Raw genomic sequence first — 20,584 nt, forward strand, 5'->3', positions numbered from 1 at the left:
GACTCCCTCTTATTAAACCCTCCTGTCATCTTGGTTGGTGAAGTTTGAGGAGATGAGAGGGTTGAGACAATTTTCAAATGCAGAACCAAAACTGAAATGACTGTGTATGTAATTCCCTTACACAGCTGCTAAATTCAATCACACTTAGAGGATTTCTAGTTCAATTATTTGTAAAGAGGGATTTAATTACAGATCCTACCTCTTCTTAGTGTTTGTAGTGGCAAAATCCCATGTTCTCCCCTCTGAAACTCCTCTCGGCCAATCCTGTAGACAGTCTCTATGTATCCTGTAGGAATTCCTATGCATGATCTTATAAGAATTCCTGTGCAATCCTGTAGGAATTCTTGTGCAGCAAAACAATGGAGCTTTGCTTTTGGTAGGTTTTCTGGGTATGAGAGAAACCTGTGAGAGCAAGCTTCGAGGAAGTGAATGCATGAATGCATGGGGATGATGATTATTTCCTCTTATGGTTATTCGAGGTGAGGTGGTGTGCTGGTAGCAAAGGTATGTTTCCATTTTTGGACCACTGGTCCCCACTACCACCTCATCATTCCCCACTCCTCGTAATCAGCTCCCACCTTATGCATCCATAGCTTTAACTACTTTTGTCCTTCTCCCTCTATGTCTTTGATTTGATTATTGCCACATCTGAGAGGATACCCTATTGTGTATGTGTTGACTGAACGAATGGGCCAAGTTAGCTGGCCACCTTTTGACTTATAAACCAACTTACTCGTAACCCTTACAGTTTTTTAACTACATGATGCATATGAGAGAGCGAGTGGGATACTTACCTATGGTGCCAATGCTTTGCTGCAGTTGTTAAAGACTAGAGGTGTTGTTGTGCATATTGGCTGCATGCTATTCTTTATCCCCCTCTTTTTGTTTCCTAATGACTCCTTTGTTTGTGCAGGTACCTGTGGTTGAATCTGGTGGTGGTGCTGCTGCTTTGGAGCTCCTGAATCATCATGCTAGAGGCTTGCTACTGTTATGATTGGTATTATGTGGGATAGGCTGCTACAAGATTTCCTACAGGATGTTCTATAGCTACTTCTCCCTGAGAACTCTTAATCATACCTTTTGTTGGGGTTATGAGGATGGTGACATGGATGGAGAGAAAGACTAGGAGTGTGGAGAACAAGGAATACCTAGGTGATTCTCTCTATTCCTCCCTGTTTCCTTTCTTTTCGAAGACTGAAAATAATAATAATAATAATAATAATAATAAATAAATAAATAAATAAAAAGTAAAATAAAAAAATAAAGAAATAAAGAATAAAAAATAAAAATAAAAATAAAAATAAATAAAATAAATAATAAATAAATAATTTCTTGAAACTGATTTTGTTTTTAAGGGTGAGTGCAGGGGTGACGATGGTGGACAAGGTATGGTGATTGAATGATGAAGGGGGTGCATTTTATTGGCATAGCAAGCCATTTATTTGCCTTAGGACTGCCTCTTGTAGGATTTATGGGTCACTATAATTCCTATAGGATCATCCTGTAGGTTTTCAGGGGATCCTGTAGAAAACACAGTCCCTTTGTAAACTAAAGCAAAGGAGTGGAAAAAATGATAGAAATGGTGGAGGAATGAATGGTAATGAGTGGAAAAATAAAAAAGTGAGTGACAGGGGTCTCTTTGTGATCCTCCTTTTCTTCTTTATTGTCCTTCTTGTTGCCCTGCAAATGGAAATTTCATGATTTTTTTTTTTTAAAACAACTAGGCTGCCTCTGAGAGGTTTTCAACCTAGCTGCTTGCCCTGGGCACCTCAAGAGAGGTTTTCACCTAGGAAAGTTTCTTTATTTTTTCCTCTTTTTTTTTTTTTTTGACACCACTGGGCCACCCCAAGAGGTTTTCAACCCTATGGTGGGACTCAGGCGCCTCATTGAGGTTTTCACTTGAGTCCTTATTTTTTATTTTTTTTTCTTTTTCTCAGTGATTTGATGAGGGAGGAACTGAAACTTGCTCCACTATCATAACTTTTTTATTGATGTCATCAATGAACTCTTGTTTTGATAATTGTCTCTTGTAAATTTTCAATTGGTGTCCATTAACAAGTAAAGGGATGGCCTCTTCATCTATGGTTCTGATCTACATTGAACCATTATCATGGAATCTTTCTATGACATAAGGTCCTAGCCATCTTGTCCTTAACTTGCCCTCGAAGTCTTTATACCTAGAATCATATAACAATGCCCAATCGCCTTCCTGAAATTACTTCTCCTTGATGTTTTTATCATGCAAGATCTTCCTTTGAAGTTGAACTACCTCTATATGTAGGAGGGCCTACATTCTGAATTCATCCAAACCATTCAACTGGAACAATCTCTCTTTTTTTTCACTACTGAGATCTAGATCTAGTTGGGCTGCCATCCTTAATGTGTTATACTCAAATTCAATGGAAAACCAGGCCCTTTTTCCATATACCAACTCATAGGGTGGGAATCTAGTGGTGGTCTTCCATGTGTTATTATAGGCCCAAGTGGCCTCAACTAGTCTATATGCCCAATCCTTCCTACTACTGCTTACCATTTGGTCAAGATGTCCTCCAATACTCTGTTGGTCACCTCCACTTGCCCATTAGCTTGTGGATGATAGGGAGTGGAGGTTCTATGCTTTATCTTGTGATGGCTAAGCAAGTCTTCAATCATGTTGGAGCTAAATTGGCTGCCTTGGTCTGTGACAAGATCTCTAGGGTACCCAAATTTGTAGAATACATTCTCCCTTAGGAACTCAGCCACCTTCTTCTCTGTTATTGCCTTAATTTCCTTGGTTTCAGCCCACTTAGTCAAATAGTCAATGCACACAATGATGTATTGTTTTTGCTTGGAAGGAGGGTCAATAGGCCTAATGAAGTCCATGCCCCACTTGTCAAATGGCTCAAAAGTCACTTGAGGCTATAGAGGAATTTCATCTCTTGGAGTAGGCCTTCCCATCCTTTGGCACCGATCACACTGACTAGTATATCTTTTCACATCCTGATGAAGAGTGGGCCAATAATAGCCTGCTTGTAACACTTTGAATGTTGTCCTCTTTGCTGCAAAGTGACCTCCACAAGGCCCATCATGATAGGTCAGAAGGATGTCAAAGATTTCTTCTTCCCTGACACATCTTCTCAGGATTTTATCTGGGCCAAGTTTGAAGAGATTTCCCCCAATCCAAGTGAAGGGGGTGCTCTTCCTTACTATCTTGCTCTTTTATTTGGAGGACAAGTTTTGTGGGAACTGTGCTAATACCAAATAGTTTGCTATATCAAAAAACCATGGAGAGAGAATTGAAATAGCAAATAAGTGCTTGTCCGGTAACTGGTCATCAACCATTCCTTCTTCACCTGCAAGCAAATTTACTCTAGACAAAAATTCTGCAAAAACATTTTCCTTACCAGGCTTATCAACAATGGTTAGATCAAACTACTGTAATAAAAGTAACCATATTATAATCCGATCATTCACATCTGGTTTGTTCATTAAATATTTGATTGTAGCATGGTCAGTATGCACAAATGTTTGATAACCTATAATATAATGCCTGAATTTTTTCAATGAATGCACAACATCTAGGAGTTCCTTTTCGGTCACTGTGTAATTTAGTTCAGCATTTGATAGATTCTTACCGATAAAATAGATAACATAAGGCAATTTTTCATTTATCTGGCCTAGGGCTGCTCCTATGGCTTTGTGTGAGGCATTGGCATGGATATGAAAGGGGAGGGCCCAATTTGGGCCTCGGAGAATCGGTGCAGTGGTTAACCTGTCCTTTAGGATGTCTAAGGCCTCTTGACAGCTTTTTGACCATATAAACTCATAGCCCTTGGCCAAAAAACCAAATAAAGGAGAGGCCAACTTGCTGAAGTCCTTTATGAACCTTCAGTGGTATCAAGCTAACTCTAGGAAACTTCTAACTTCTCTCTGCTTTTGAGGAGGTGGGACCTTTTGGATGATAGTTATTTTGTTTGGGTCCACCTTCGGTCCTTGTTGAGATATTGAATGACCTAGCACAGTCCCTATAGTCATCAATTATTCACATTTTTCGGTATTGAGAGTCAGGTTCATTTCAATTCATTTGTGTAGTACTTTGCCTAGGTTAGACAAAGCTTCTTGAAAATCATAGCCATAAGGTGTAAAATCATCCATATAAATTTCCACCACATCATAGACTAATTCGGCAAAAATACTCAGGATTTCTCTCTGTAAAGTAGCAGGAGAATTTCATAGGCAAAAAGGAAGGACCATATAGGCAAAATTACCCCAAGGGCAAGTGAAGGTGGTTTTATCCTAGTCTTCTAGGTTGATCTGGATTTGGTTGTACCCACTGAATCCATCTAGGAAAGAGAAAAACATTTTACCTGGCAAGCCATCTAGCACTTGGTCAATGAAGGGTAGAGGGAAATGGTCCTTCTTTGTGGCTTTGTTCAACTCCCTGTAATCAACACAAATTCTCCACTTACCATTTTTCTTTGGAACTAACACCAAAGGAGAGACCCACTCACTATCGGAGATAGGGTAAATGAATCCTACATCTAGCAGTTTTTGCAGTTCTTCTTTGACTATATCTTTAAGAGCTGGATTCATCCTCCTTTGGGGTTGTCGGATTGGCTTGCAACCTTCTTTGATGTATATGTGGTGAGTACACACTACGAGGTGTACTCCCTTCATTTCTTTATAACTCCAAGCAAAGGTTTCTAGATTTTCCTTTAGCATGTTGCATAACTTCTCTTCTTGGAGAGTAGAAAGAGATGGATTGATTTTCAAGGTTCTCTCCGGGCAGAATTCTATGGTTTTGACATGGAGTGGGTTGGAATCGACCAAGCATAAGTCAATTTGATGATTGTTCTTGGTTTCCTTTACTACATCTTCTAAGGGCAATGAATTGGGAGTTGGACTTTGGAGTAGGTGTTCAATCAAATCATCCTCATCCTGCTATCCTCCTCCAATTCTAAAGTATAAAGTTGGGCGGAATAAAATTCATCTTCTTCCTCCTCCTCTAACCATAAAGGTAAATCATCGTCTAGAGAATATTGAGTAGGAGGGTATAGGACTAATTGCTTGGACATATGCCCATTCTTGATGGTCATATTCCTAGCTTTGTAGTTAATGTAAGCATCGGCAGTGGCCAACCATGGTCTCCCAAGGATGAGAGGGTAACCAGTAAGCTTAGCCTTCGGCTGGAGAACTAGGAAATCTATAGGGTACTCCCAAGAGTCAATGGAGACCATCACAACCTCCACAATCCCCTTAGGGGTTAATGTGGAGTGGTCCACAAGTTGCAGAACTGTTGTAGTCTCACTGAATGAACCTTGGAGGTTGAGCTTGAGCATGGTGTCCTTGGTCATCACATTAATGGTAGCCCCAAGATCGATCAAAGTGTGTGGGACAATGGTGCCATTGATGTGCACATCTACTACAGGGCTTCCAGGGTCCAAATATTTTAGACATATTACCTACCCTACCAATAAGTCGGACAGTTTCCCAATGACATTAATGGTAAGGGCATCCCTTCTTTGCCTCCTTGGATGCTTGAAGCACTTCTCCTTAATCAACTTATTGTAAATAGGAACATCTTTTATCGCTTGGAGAAGTCGAATCTTTACACATATATGTTTCAATTCTCCCAAAAGTTAAGTTTCTTCCGGGGTAGGCTGGAGTGGTTGAGCTAATCTCTCAGGAAAGGGTGGATTCACTTTAAGATTTATTTCCTCTCTTTTTTCCTCAACCTACCTAGGTGGAGGTGTAGGTTTTTTATCCGAGATAACTCTCCCAGATCGTAGGTTAATCTCTTGGATTTCCACGACATAAGCTGGATATGATGTATCTCCACTATATACTTGCTGAGCATGCCTGTTGTTTGGCTTCAAATTTGGCTAGGTCGACATCTAGGGTTGCTTGGGTGGAGCAGAGTGTAGCAATTTTGGTTGGGCAGGTGGTGGAGGCAATAGAGCTGGAGCATTGTTGTATTGGGGCCTCCACCCCTGGGGCGGTGCATTCCACTCAGCTTGTGGCAGAGCATAAGTTTGAAATGGATGGTTGGCTGGCTGGGAGTGATACTGAGATACAAAGGACCAAGGAGGGGGTGTAGACCAGGAAGGATGAGCAGGGGGTCCGCAAGAAGGCATGGTTGTGGTTTGGTTGGGGTTGTAATATGCATGGGACGATCCTTGCATGCCTTCCTGGTATGGTCTAGGCCCACGAGGTCTCCTTTGGTTAATGTAGTAGAGCCACTCAGTGACCCCTTCAACTCCTTGATATACATATTTGAGTCTAGGCAAATAAGGGCACTTGTCTGTGGAGTGGTTTTCTTCACAAACTGAGCAAATTTCAATATAATTCAATGGACATTCATTCCTAGGATGCCTCCTACTGCATCTAGGACAAAAGATGGCCAAGGCTCTCTCTTCTTCCTCTAAATGTGCATGGTGTCCATTTGCAAGGCAAGTGTTTGTAGCATATCACTTTTGAAATCTTCCAGCATGTTTCCAATTTCACCCGTGATGGATGAGTTGGAAGACGATGTACTGACCATAGGTTGACTACCCCTACCCTTTTTCCTAGCTGTCCTAGAATGGTTTGTAAAGACAATCTTGATATCCTCATTGGGTAATTGGTAGATATCTCCTCCTGCCAATAAATGTAGGGTATCCAGAAGATCTTCCCTTACTCCCCTAAGCAGGACCAGCTTTAGTGACTCAGGTTCAAATGTGCACCTGGCCCTTTTGTGACTAAGTTGGAATCTTTCTTCGTAATCCTCTAGGGATTCACCATTGCCTATGGTCATCCTGAAAATTTCCTCTTTAGTATCCTTTGACCGAAAGTAGTCTCGATATTTTTTGTTAAAGGCTTGTTGCATCTGAGCCCAAGTTGTGATGCTATCTCCAGGTAAACCCATGAACCAACGCAATGTTGCATCCTTGAGGGTAGATGGAAATAGTTTTAACTTCTGCTCATCATCTGTATAGTCATAGGTTCAACATAAAACAACAAACTCAAATATAAAAGTGTTGGGGTCCTCTATGGTTAGGCCATGGAAATGAGGTAGGACAGAGGGGCTTATATTTTTCATCTTAGTGTCCCCATTGGTTTCCCTGATGGGGAAGGCACCCTCAACTCTCTCTCTATTCCCGTTGTCATTTATGTTTTCAACCATTGGTTCAGTAGGAATGGGTTCTTCTTCTTCTTCTTCTTCCCCTGTAGGTTCTTCAAATATGTCAGGTCACTCACCTAAGGGTTCCTCCAGTTCACAACCACTGAAGAAGAGGGAAGGTTGGATGTTTGATGCAGTGGGGGTATTTGGCAAAAATTTCCCTAAGTTGTCCCTATTCCTAAGAGGCATGAAACGAAATTTTTTTGGTTTGGTTTTGTATTTTTTCAAACTTGGAAAGTACTTTGTAGAATTGAAATTGCTGACTGAATGAAAATTACTGATGGAATGAAAAAGCTACTTTCTGAATTGAAATATTTCTTGCAAAATGGAAAGGAAAGAAGAAAATGCAAAATGGAAGAAAGGAAATAACTAGATTACTTTTGCATAAATAAACTGTTAGGGTCCAAGCCTAACCCCCTTATTTATGTAATAGGATCGAGTAATAGTTATATTTAAGTAAAGAGTCAATAAAGCCCATATTAATAATTGTAAGTGATTAACCTGCATTTAATGAAGGGACCACAGTTAGTCACAAATGGGCCATGGTATTAGATAGATGGTATTAATAAGAACCATGGTATTGCCCCATGATATTGCATGTATGAATCCTATATAAAGGATAGAGACTCCCCTCGAGGAGCATGGTGTCTTATTTTGTAATTGAGCTCAGCTCTATTGGAGGTTGCCCCCTCGAAGAGGCAAGTGAACATTGCTTTTTGAATAATAAAATACTTGTTGTTATTTCTCATTGTTATATGTTCTCGATATATTTCTTCACATATTTGGTATTCGGGTATCGTCTTGCAGGTTAAGAACATAACAAGTGCTATCAAAGCACTTTCCAAGGCCGGTGGGATCTCCAATTTTTAGAAAAAAAAAAATTTGGCTAGAGACGTGTTCTGGCGTCTTTAAACCACGGGATCTATTGTTGAGTGCATAAACCTACGGATTTGGGGAGGCATGCACGCATGAATACAAGAGGTGGTCATGCTTGTTGGACTCCCTTATAACCCCTGTGGGTACCCCTTCGAGTAGTAGCGCATTAGACAGAACAACGCACAGACTATCTTCCAAGTATTGTCTGGGTATATCAGAAGCCCCCTAGCTCCCTTGAAACCTCGCCATAGATAAACCGTCGGTCGTCTTACTGCTACAATACACTGAGAACAACACTCAAGGAGATTACTCGCACGTATGATAGGGTAGTCGGGTTGTATAGCTAAGGGTACGATTGATCCTCCTTGGTTAGTTCCCTAAAAGATTAGGCTGAGTACTACTATTAGACCCTTATGTATATTGCGATCTGTAGCACCTGACACTCCTAGAGACCATAGTTCCCTTTTCTATCTCTGGATCAAGCATCATCTTTTCTAGATCAGATCTCGCAGGTGCAGTTTTGTCGCAGTAGCAGCAATCAGTTTTGTCATTCATATCTATCATAGCAACCATTCAGATCTATCAGATCCGCCATCCAGATCTAGCAGTTTGCGCTATCTAGTCGTCGCAATGATCAGATCCTCCATTCAGATCTGACTAATTGTGTGGGTTCCTATACCTGGGCATGATTTTCGCAGGACTTTGGGTAGCATTGGATTTTCTGGGATTCAGCCACTGTAGTATTCCTGAGCAAGGTGTAAAAATTCGAAGTCTGAGACCCCCCGGGACACTTATTGGAGACATAGCCCATAAGAATCAGGTCGATGAGCTGAACAAGGTGGTACCATTCAATTGTTAGTGTAAAAAAAAAAAAAATCGGTCGGTCCCAAATTTCAAGTACATCAGATCAGTGCATGGTACAAATTAGAGCTCAAGCTATGGCCAATGAGAGGATTGACAACTTTGAATCACAATTGAAAGATGTACTGTTGCAGTTGAAGAACTTAAATGAAACACTCTTAAAGGGTAAGATGGAGGAATGTGCGGAGGCATATATTGGCAATGAAAACATTGAGGGCGAGTCTAGTCAGTCTCTTCACCTCTTTGGCACCCACCAACAATCCTAGCCACGACCACCCAAGCTAGACATGTATAAATTTGATGGCTCTCACCTAGCCACATGGATAGCACAAATGGAGCAATATTTCACATTAACTCACATCATGGATGATGCGACTTAGCTTAGTGTGGGTAGCATGTACTTGGACAATGAAAGATGGCAATGGTAGCAATGTCATCAACATTACTATCGAAGGCCCTTGACATGGCAGACATTCAAAAAAGCTCTTACGGATCTCTTTGACCATGAATCTAACTTTTTGGGTCATCTCACTATGCTCTGACAAATAGGAACAGTGAACGAATATATTATAGCCTTTGAAGCCTTAGCCTTCCGCACAGGAGGTCTACACGATCAGTTCTACTTGGAATGTTTTGTCAGTGGTCTCAATGAAGCCATACAAGCCCACGTCTGACTGCAACACCCTATCTCATGGCTGGATGCTTGCAGGATAGCTCGTGAAGTAGAACGTGCGTTAGTGGCCCAGTCCAATCGCCCAAATTTCGTAGCCAAGGGTTGCCCCACCCAGGCTCAAAGCACTACCCAAACACTCAAGGTTTAAAAGGTGTCACCAGCAGAAATGGCGGAAAGAAGAAAACAAGGATTATGTTACTACTGTGATGAGAAACACTCTCCCGAGCATAAATGCAAGGAGCCCAAATTATTTCAAATTGATGCTACTGATCACAGTTCATCAGATGAAGCCCCACCACTTGAGGAACCAGAGGAGGAAGAAGAGGAAAACCAACAAGACAATGTACTTGAAGAACCAGTTATCTCGCTGCATGCTTTGGCTGAGATTTCTTCTCCCAAAACTCTCAAAATCAGAGGTTTTATTAGGCATCGCCCATTATTAGTCTTGATTGATATTGGCTGTACACATAACTTTATCCATTAAAGAGTCACGGAAGCAGTGCATTGTTTTGTCCAAGCAGTTTCTATCTTCTAGGTTCAAATTGCTAATGGGGGGACAATGAAATGTGAAGGCCACTGTGAAAATGTCAAACTTCAAATGGGGGATTATCAGTTAAAGACCCACATGTTTGCCATACACATGGGAGGGTGCGACATTGTCTTAGGTGCTGAATGGCTTCACACACTTGGCCCAATCACAATGGATTTCCAGGAGTTATATATGAGCTTTAAGTAGAACAACTACACACATACCCTCCGTGGACTCTAGGCAGGAGCTCCCTCTATCATCATCTCACATTGGATGGAAAAATTGTTAGAAAATGGCCACCATGGAGTTATAGCCCAATTTAATGCCATCCAGGGCTTTAAATCCAATTCTCTTCAAATTCATCCTAAGATGAAATAGATCTTAAACAACCATATGCTAGTCTTTGACAAGCCTCATGAGCTTCCACCCTCAAGAGGAGAACATGATCATAGCATTGCTTTGGTCCCAAGGGCCCAACCACCAAATGTATGCCCATATAGATATCCATTCGCTCAAAAGAATGAAATTGAAAAAATCATCAAGGAACTCTTGGAACCAGGTGTCATTCATCCCAGCATTAGTCCTTATTCATCACCAGTGGTCATGGTACTCAAAAAAGATAGGGAATGGCATATTTGTCCAGACTTCAGGGCCCTCAATAAGTTGACGGTCAAAGATAAATTTCCCATCCTGGTTGTCAATGATTTGCTGGATGAACTAAATGGGGCTCAATTCTTTACTAAGCTCGACCTTTGCTCGAGCTCTCACCAAATTCGCATGAAAGAAGTAGACATTCCAAAGACTGCTTTCTGAACTCATGAAGGCCATTATGAGTTCCTGGTCATGCCATTTGGTCTTTGTAATTCCCCATCCACTTTTCAGAGCCTTATGAACCACCTGCTCAAACCATATCTCAGAAAATTTGTCCTTGTTTTCTTTGATGACATCCTCATCTACAGTCGCACCTAGGCCACACATCTTTAGCATGTAGATCTGCTCTTGCAACTGATCCGTAAGCATAACTTATTTGTCAAGATGTCCAAGTGCTCTTTTGGCATGGAAGAAGCTGAGTATTTGGGCCACATTGTGGGGTGTGAAGGTGTCAGGGTGGACCCCAAAAAGATCCAGGCAATGCACGATTGGCCTCAACCAAAGACCTTGAAGAGCTTGAGAGGATTTTTGGGTCTCACAGGCTACTATCGCAAATTTTTCCGCAATTATGGTCGCATTGCTAGGCCCCTCACTCAAATCCTCAAGAAAAATTCATTCCTCTGGAATGATGAAGCACAACAGGCCTTTATAGCTCTCAAACATGCCATGTGTTCCACTCCAATCTTAGCATTACCCGAGTTCACCAAATCTTTTGTGATTGAATGTGATGCTTCTGGTATGGGGATTGGGGCGGTCTTAATGCAGGAAGGTTGACCCTCGGCCTTCATGGGCCAACAACTAAGTGGGAAGAATCTAGGACAATCTACTTATGAGAAGGAGATGATGACCATCTTAGATGTAGTAGATACCTGGCGACCATACTTACTGGGGTGACATTTCCAAATCCACACAGACCATCAAAGCCTTAAATATTTTTTGGAGCAATGCCTATCCTAGCCACAACAAAATAAATGGCTCACCAAAATGTTGGGATATGATTATGAGATCATTTACAAGAAAGGGCGCAAAAATATTGTAGCAAATGTGTTATCATGCCAATTTTAGGAGGAAAGTACCCTGCTCGCAATTTCCCTTCGCATTCCAGAATGGATTGAAGAGGCCCACAAGGAATGATTTTCACATCCCTGGCTCTCCCAACTCATTAATCAACTATAGGCGGATCCTAATTCCACAACAGGCTACTCGTGGCAGGATGAGATTCTTCGCTACAAGGAAAAAGACGTAATATCACCAACATCCACCCTCAAAAGCCACATTTTGGTTGAGTTGCACTCATCTCCCACTGCAGGACATTTATGCTTTCAGAAGACGTATGCTCACACTCGAAGATCATTTTTCTAGACAGGCATGAAAAAGGACATTCTTACTTTTGTAGCTGAATGCAACGTTTGTCAGAGCCACAAAGGAGAAACAGTCAAATCCCCAAGCAAATTATAGCCCTTTCCCATCCCGGCCTCAATCTAGATGGAGGTTTCTATGGATTTCATTACAGGTCTTCCAAATTCAGGAAACAAGTCAGTCCCCATGGTGGTTGTGGACAGAATTTCTAAGTATGCTCATTTTTGCGCCCTACCCCACCCTTTTACACCGGCTTTGGTCGCTCAATCTTTCATGGATCAGATCTTCAAATTGCATGGCATGCCCACTTCCATTGTGTTTGATCGTGACCCAGTCTTTACCAGTAACGTTTCGCAGGAACTCTTCAGGCTACAAGGTACCTAACTACAACTCAATACTTCCTATCATCCACAAACTGATGGTCAAACTAAAGCAGTCAACAAATGTCTTGAGACCTACCTTAGGTGTTTCACTTCAGAAAAGCAACATCTCTGGGTACAGTGGTTACCTCTAGCCAGATGGTGGTATAACACCAACTATCATGCCACCACCAAAATGACTCCATATGAAGCAGTTTATGGTCAACTCCCTCCTCTCCCTACTTCTTATATCAAGGGATGCTTGAAGGTACAAGCAGTGGATCAACTCCTACAGAACTACACAACCATGCTGGTCCACCTTAGAGAGAATCTTCATCAAGCCCAAAACCGCATGAAGCAACAGGTAGATCAACATCACTCAGAACGCCAATTTCAAGAAGGGGATCAGGTATTTTTGAGGCTACAACCATATAAGCAGACATCACTCAAAGACAAGGGTTGCCAAAATTATCTCCAAAATTCTACGGACCGTATCAAGTACTTCACTTCATTGGAGAAGTCGCCTACAAGCTAGCTTTGCCACCCACTAAAAAATCCCATCCAGTCTTCCATGTCTCATGCCTCAAGAAAGTGATTGGGAACCATTGCAAAATTCAAACTAGTCTACCTGAAGTGGATGAATAAGGGTCAATCTGGCTCCAACCTAAATAGGTTCTTAACACATGAGAGCAGCACCTGCATCGCCGCATGATCAAGGAAGTCCTCATCAAGTGGAAAGACACCTCTCCGGAAGATGAAACCTGGGAACCAGCTACTATCCTTCATTATTTTCCACAGCTTCAGCCTTGAGGACAAGGCTATTCTTATGGGGGAGGGCATGATAGGGTCCAACCTTAACCCCCTTATTTATGTAATACGATCGAGTCATAGTTCTAGTTAAGTAAAGAGTCAATAAATCCCATATTAATAATTGTAAGTGGTTAACCCGCATTTAATGAAGGGACAACAGTTAGTTGCAAATGGGCCATGGTATTAGATAGATGGTATTAATAAGAACCATGGTATTTCCCCATGGTATTGCATGTATGAATCCTATATAAAGAATAGAGACTCCCCTCGAGGAGCATGGTGTCTTATTTTGTAATTGAGCTCAACTCTATTGGAGGTTGACCCCTTGAAGAGGAAAGTGAACATTAATTTCTAAATAATAAAATACTTGATGTTGTTTCTCATTGTTCTATGTTCTAGGTACATTTCTTCGCATATTTGGTATTCGAGTACTGTCTTGTAGGTTAAGAGCATAACATAAACTAATGGCAGAATATTGAAGACAAGAAATAGAAGAAAAGAAAGCAGTAATCACATTTTACTCAGACACCTCCCCAGCAACGACACCAAAAAGTGATGAGAACCAGTATTGCAGCAAGGATGTTGCAACTCCTGGGCTACTGACTTTACTTTATCAACCCGGGGTTCATACAAACTTGGAGACGACAGTGCTATATACACAAGTAAAAGTGATGGTTCTCCCTATTGTCACTGTTCATCTGGTGAGAGACCACTGGGGTTTCAATCCAGACTTCTATGGAGTCAGAATAAGATTGATTCTTTGATGGAAGAAAGGTAAATCTACTCTAGGAAAGAGCTACTCTACTGCAATAATGGGGAAGGTCAACATGTAATGTTAAATCACACCATTTCCTAATTAATCACTAAGAAACTATGCTTGGAAGAAATGCTAAATCAACAAGAACCAAATGCTATTATCTAAGTTATAGAAGTAAGAAGCATCAAACACCACTAATGTGCAAGTAAAGAGACTGAACTAAATATGTTTTTTCTTTTTTGTCTTTTTATGCAAAATCAGGTATGCAAACTAATTGCTTCTGTTGATGTGGCAAGTGAATTAAGAATGTTTGAAGATGGATGGAAGGGTTATGAGGTGGTTGGATGGCGTGGAAGGACCTTGGGAGGCTTTTGGTGACTTCCTAGAGGTTTTCCATCAATTCGGCCTCAAAACAGGCCATTTCAGGAAAACCTACAAGATGTACTAGAAATCTACAAGATCCCCTGTAAACCTACAGGATATAGCCGAGAGAAAAATGTGAGGTATTGGAGGTGATGGAAGGCATGGGAAAGGTGTGTGATGGGTGCAATGGAGTGGGAGAAGGTCTAGGATCACTCATAAGTCAACATTAAAGATAGTAGATGGCTAGATTCGCTCAATGTGCTTGGAAGAATTTCTATGAAAAATGATGAAAACTAGTGAAGGTGATGGTTAAAACAAGGGAAGGTTAAGGTGGATGGAGTGGAAGGTGGCTATTGGATATGAAGTCTTAGTCTCCTCCTGAAGCACCTATTCTGCATGAAACATGTATATCTTCCAAAAATATATGCAAACAAGAAACATTTTCATGAACTAGAAAAGCAGAATTAATGAATTAACTGCCTACACTATGCATGAGGAAAGTTGCTGAAAGGAATGAAAGTATGGATGAGATCTACTGAAGAAATGAAGATGAAAATTATGACAATGGAAATCTACCTTGCAAAACTAACCAAATACTAATTTAAAGACAATAAACTCCAAAGCTCATAAAAGAACTAGAAATTTGTATTTTTCGGGCTGCTTAAGGGTCCCTTCCTCAAATCATGATCCCAGAGGGAGGAAGCGAGGCCCAGACACTTGATAAAAACCTTATGGTGATCCTTTTATCCCTCCTAACCTACTACTGAAGTAAGGCACAAATGGAAGCAAGCTAATAAACAACCAATCTAATCTACACTACTTGTAAAGGAAATGCATCTAAAAAGAAAATTAACAATGAAGCTATGAAACTACACTAAACATACGTATACAAGAAAGAGGAGCCTTGGATACTAGGGTTGGTCCCTAACCCAAGAGCTTAATCCATTTGATTTAACTCAGCGTTGGCTCAAAACAAAGCTCATTCTTATTACCAAAACAACAAATTACATCAATAGAACTTTCACATTTTGCAGCCTGAAAATAGCTTAGAGTTTTTACAATCAAAATCTGAATCCTACTAAGGTCCTAGGCCTCTTTAATTATACCACTGAAGTCCCCCAATGACTTCCTTAAAATTAGGGAGGCTCAGCTCCCAAACTCGAGATAAACTGGTGTTTGTCTCTCACTTGCTTGGCTGCCTTCTAATCCTCATGATTTCGCTGTTTGCAGTCCGAGCTGATATGATGAATGGAGGAATATTCGAATGGAGGAGTAGTAAATGAGGAGGATTTACATCCTCGAATCCCTCTCCCTTGTCCCATTTGAGTTTTGACATTAGTCCTTGCCAAAATCCCTTGATTTTCTCCTTTAATCCTGCATTGAATGCATGTTAGTCCACTAAGCATAATATCCAACTCTAACTCACCTCATAAACAAAATATAATAAAAAACATGTAATAATTTATGAGAAAATTTGGTTTGACTAAGCTAGGAGGTGAATTAATGCCCATCTAAATACCCAATGATGAGGCTCATCATGTTGTTAGATTAAATGCCCACAGAGGAGCAAGATGCTGACATCTTGACAAAGGCATTCTCAAGATATAAATTCGAGTTTCATAGAGATAGGATCGGGGTAGTTGATAATGCTTTTCTTGTTGAGAGGGAGTGTTGAGAAATGGCAACAAGAAATTTCAATTTAATTTGTCCTTGAATTAAAATATGAATTAAATTCTAATTCTATTCTCATAGAAACTTAAAATTAGTTAATTAAGATTATTAAACTTACTTAACTTAGGAAATTCAAGATGGAAATCTTTCTATCTTTATGTGTATGTTTTGCCTACTTTGTAGGAGTCCAATGCGTTTTAATTGTGAGTTGTAAAATATAATACTTAGTTTCATGATTCAGATTAGTTAAATTAGTTCTCAAACTAATTAAGAGAACTAATAGTGAGTTAAAAGTTAATGGTGTCACTAATAAACTCCACCAATGCTACTCCAGTTAATTGAATATTTACTCATTAGAAACTCATGCATGTCGATTTTGAGAAAGAGCCAGTTGAGACTAGAGTGCAGGCACAATGTACTATTTGTTTTAGATTTTTTTTAGTTGCACTGATAGTGCATGCATTCAAGAACTTGTCCATGAGTGATTGCACAATTTTTAGAGGATTTATTTCCCTTTAAATACAAGCTATCCTCCATAGGAATTACACATTGGAATAGATACTTGGAGAGCTTGTGAGAGGATAAGCTTCGGCCTTGAGCTTTCTTATGAGTTGGAGATTGAATTTGTTGAGTGCTGGGATTGTTCTAGAGAGAACAAGCATTGTAATTTCATCTTGATTTTTCGGATTAATACAAACCAGATAGTGGGGTTTTGAGTTGTGCCTTTCCCCAAATATTTATTGTGTTATGTGCCTTTGATTCTCTTCCTATATTTATTATTGTTTTCTTAATGTTTATGGGCTTTCTATAAAGAGTAAAAAGTAGATTCTTTTCTCTTTCTTTAGAAAATTGCATTAGCTTGTGAATCTACATGATTTTCTACAGGAGTCTTATTCCTTAAGAAATCAATTTCCTGGCTGTGGGGAAATTGTGCTTAAGACATTAATAAATATTATTTACTATCACTAATTGTTTGTTGTGTTCTCAAATGAAGGACCTCGAAAACTTGGTATTTAACTCTTAATACATGTATGACTAGAACATCTCAGAATGCCTTTTATTCCTAGATATAAATAATGAATGAAGAAAGTTTGAAGGAGAAGTTAAAGATAATACGTTGATCTTTCATAGAAACTACTATCTGTAACTTAGAGGAACTATGATAATGAGAACTGAATCATAGACAATATGCTGGTATTTCACAGAAACTATTATCTATAACTTAGAAAGGAGGTGAGGACTTCAAGTATAGGAGCACTCTTTTAAGGAATTTTAACTTTATCTACATAAGCAAATAAAGACCTGCAGCTTCATTTCTATACTTGAAAAGAAGAAAACATAGCATGACACATGACAAAGAAGCTTACAAAACTATATGCAACAACTCATGGAAACTTTTGATTCTTTCATTAATCAATGATGATCAGTGGCCTAGTCTCCGGGTTCTCCAAAATTCGAACCCTTTCTTAGTAAATTTTCCTCTTTTTATACATTGTGGAATAGTTGTTGATTTCTGAAACTGCCCAAATTATCTAACTGCTTTTCTCACTATATAAAGTAAAAACTATTACAGAATTTTAAAGAGGGTAAAAGACACCTCCAAGAACATGAAATAACAAGAACATAACTGGATTTAGAAGGGGATGATAACTGTTGGCTTGCTCTATTGATCTGCTACCGAATTCCTCTGTAAATGCCCTAATGATGATTAATTCATTTTAGCCATAATGAAACGTGTTTAGTTTGCATAATCTTGGGCTTACATGGGCATTTTGATTGGCCAAAATTCAAAGAAACATACCAGATTGTCTTCCTCTTTAGTTACGGCTCTAACCTTGATTTTCCACTTTATACTGTGAAATTAACGCGAACCTCTGATTAATACGGAACTCAAAATAGTTAATTTTGATTTATAAACCTATCAAATCCACCAGTTCAATACTCCGTTGACTTCCATCGCAAATCGCAATCGGCCCGATAATCACTATAAAACTTAACTTATGCACCCTTAGGTCACATAACTATGAAAGTGTTGGACTTATGCGTAAATCCTTTATACCTATGGTTTTCTATTATAAACCTTTTATAATGAAAATATACTATAAAAGATTCTTTTTTCATTCTCAATATGGGCTTTGCACAATTTTTGAGGTATACTTTCCCGTCGATTCATCCCCACTGTAGATTTGTGCTTTTCAGATCAGACAGACTATAAAGGTTTCGGGTGGGACATAAACCCAGAGAATATCCGCCCGAAATGGAAGTTTCCTCTCTCCAACTGACTACTACGTGTTAAATGATGAGTGGGATTGGGTGAGCTCCAATAAAACCATTTACCATTTTTGCTCTGCCCGAAAACCTGCCTTATAACTTTAAATCCACCTTTTCTTCGGATTCGGCTTTAACACTAATTTTTCGTTTACACAACAAAATCGACGCAAAACATGTAAAGCGGAACTGAAAAGGAATTAACCCAATTTAATAAATCTATCGGGTTTGGAACCCAATCGCAAATCACAATCGGCATTGTGAACATATACATAAGGCGCTTTACGGACCCGCCGGAGTTATTAAACACATTATATATCATTTCGGGTCTGGCCCACCCATATCGCAATCGGCATAGCCACACACACACACACACACACACACACACAAATATATATATATATATATATATATTAAGAGTTATGTGATATCACGGACCCACCAAGGATTATAAAACATAACATGTATATGTTTCGGGTCCAGCCATCACATATTGCAATCGGCGGTATCCAACGTTCATAGTTCAAGCCATTTCCGAAGGAATAATCAATCCAATTTCCCCACAGCTAGGAAATTGGTTTCTTACTGAACAACAAGGAGCATTGCCTAGATGTTGGCAGGAGTGTTGCAATTGATGTCAACCAAAAGAGCTTGGATGCTTGTTGTAGTAGATGTTGTTAGTGATGGCCCAGGAGGAATCCCATGGTTTTTCATGGCTCAGGAGGATTCTATTGATAGATGCAAGCTTTAGGTAGAGAATCATCATAGCAACAGGCTTACTAGGAAATCCATAAAATGATGACTACTATGTTGGTAGGAGGATTCTCATTATAGCTATAGGATTCATGTAGAAAATCATCACAGTAGAAGGCTTATTGGAGAAGCCATAAAATGATGAATATAGGGATGGACCAGATGGAAGTCCGTGATAGCTACAGGCTTCATGCAAAGGACCACCATGGTGGGTGTGATTTCAGTTGTCCAAAGACTTAAGGAGAAAAAGAGTGGCAGAGAGTTTGGAGCCATCTTAGAGGTATAAGATTGAATCAAAGCCTACATCATACCCTCTCCATTCGAAATTTATCTGAACAAGCTTTCCAATGATGTATGGAAGTCCAAAAATGGATTCCCGGATCAAAAGATATGGTCTTCTGAAGTTTCAAGGATTGAAGCATTAGGAAGGCATATTAGAATATCAGAGATCACAATATCGGAGGTCCAGAGATATCAAAAATCATATATCAGTGGTCTGATCCAGGTGGATGTTGGTGGCCACCCACCAACCCATTTGGACCCCCACAACTGTCTCTTTCAGTCTTTTCAGTTTCCTTAATTGTAGCACAACTTACTATTTTTAGCAGTTTTTCGGGTCTTGAACTTCCGGAGCCGTTTTGAGGCCCTAAACGACGTTTTTTTTGGGAATCTGGGGGCAACATGGGTCTATAGACCGATGTTGCCCTTCCCAAAGTGGTAGTGCTCGGATAGATCTTTCTAACGAGCTATTGTACGCGTCAAACGGAGATCGTATGCCAAAGTTACGACCCCGGGAAATTGATGTACCAATTTACCCAAACGGGGCCCACAATTTGGCGTTTCATCTTCTAGGGTTAGGTTTCGGGATGTGAAGGGTTTTCCATTGTTTCTCAACAATAAATAGGCCTTCAAGCCTCATTGTAATACAGTTCGGAACAGTTCAGAGGCATGTAGCCGCCACATCTCTTCTCAGAGATAAGCTACCATCGCCCTAGCTGGTTTCTTTCCATTTCTGTTTGTAAACATATTTCAGTATTTTACAGTAATGAAATGAAGTATTATTTCCGCTGCATCTCTGTTTTTATGGTTATCGCATCTCTGTATTTATGGTTATCTCTGTAATCTATTGCGTTCCTGTTTAAATCCGGATCAGTGGTATCAGAGCGGTCTGCTTTTTCTCTGTTTTTCTTTGCATGTCCCCAACGAGGTCGGGATATAAGGAGTTAGGGCTTGAACTGGTCGAACCTTTGCAAGACCAGCCTCGCAAATCCCGACGGCCTCCCATGGCGGATGAGAAGAAAGACGAGGGGGCAGGAGATCCTATCAAAATCTTGCTCGAAGAAGCCCTCGAGCGACAACGGAACGCGATGATGGATAGCTTTGCGCAGATCCTTCAGCGGCTACCCAGAGGCGACGCATCGGCTTCCAACAGCTACTCTGGAAACGCCACACCATTCAAGGTACAAGTTAATTTTGAAATCCCCATCTTCGAGGGTCAAATAGACGCAGATGCCGT

This window comes from Pinus tabuliformis, chromosome J, assembly GCF_031772625.1.
Source record: "Pinus tabuliformis cultivar Carrire ecotype Pingquan chromosome J, CPIR1, whole genome shotgun sequence".
Classification (NCBI taxonomy): domain Eukaryota; kingdom Viridiplantae; phylum Streptophyta; class Pinopsida; order Pinales; family Pinaceae; genus Pinus; species Pinus tabuliformis.